Raw genomic sequence first — 1,267 nt, 5'->3', positions numbered from 1 at the left:
GCTTGTTGATGATTCGCCGGCGCTTTGCGCCACAGGTTTGCTTCACTCAAATCCATTCTCTTTTACTGTCTAGGTATGCATTGTGGACAATTGCATATAATTTTGTTGGGGGTGGGGTAAATGGATTGTGAGTGATAGGGTGAAGTCTGAGATACCCAATTCATGAATCCTCTCTTGGGGTTTTCTTGCCCGTGTTTTTTTTTCCCAAGGGACTGTTTAATTTTTGTTGAACTGATATATCTTAGGATTGTATGTGTAAAAGCATGATACAGAATGAAGCATGATGGCTTATGAAAATGATACCCGTCAGATTTTGGGATGTATGCTAGAAGTTATAGGCTACGATTAGTTGAATGTGCTGGCTCTGAGTATGACATAATCATGAACCAACTTGAAAGCATGACTTAAGCTGAAACTTGAACTGGGTAAGCTAATAACCTGATGATGGAACTATGTGCCAAGAGTGTTTGAGAATCGTTGAGTGTTCAAATAGTTTTTGTGCAAAGCTAGAACTTGCCTGGTTAGTCCTGCTAAGATAATTCAATCTAGAGGATAGGAAGTGATCATAGGCCATTGTTCTGAAAAAATCCACAAATCGCCTAAAAGAAGGATCCAACCAAATGAATAATGCTCCCTTTGATCCAAATAATTTGAGCCTAAATTAAACCATATCTTTCTAAACCCTGAACTCACTTTCCCCATAATCTACTATGTTGGCCCCGGTCCCTCCTTGGACATGTGCATTTCGACTTAGGCTTTCGGCCAAAGTCGAGGGTGGCTAATGAAAAAATGTAACTTCAATCTTGGCCCTGACCTGGCATCGGGTATTGTGTACCTCAACTAATGGAAGATCCATAAGTTGAGGGTGGCTATGAAAGAGGGAACTGAAAGAAAAATGGGTATGAAAAGGGTGATGTGAAAAAAAAAAGAAAAAAAGAGAGAATAGAAAGGATGTGACTTGTTGAAAGCCAAAATAAAAGTAAAAAGAGCTACAAAGTCTGAAGTCACATTCGGGGTTGAAGAAAATTAAGGGAAAGCAAGTAAAATGATAGGATGACAAAAATAGGGCAAATAGAGGTTGAAAGCCGAGTGTAATGTCAAAGAGGGCAAAAAGTCACTCAACAGTACCCAAATGTACCACACCTGACCCTGAGCCTACGTTACAAGCCAAGAAAGTCCTATAGTGATCCTAGAATCTAGTTTGGAGAATCTAAGCAGTGAAAATAAGGGTAAGCCTATGGTATTGAGCACTAACTATACTTGAAGT

This window comes from Solanum tuberosum, unplaced genomic scaffold (assembly GCF_000226075.1).
Source record: "Solanum tuberosum cultivar DM 1-3 516 R44 unplaced genomic scaffold, SolTub_3.0 scf00335, whole genome shotgun sequence".
Lineage (NCBI taxonomy): Eukaryota > Viridiplantae > Streptophyta > Magnoliopsida > Solanales > Solanaceae > Solanum > Solanum tuberosum.
This window is presented reverse-complemented; position numbering follows the sequence as displayed.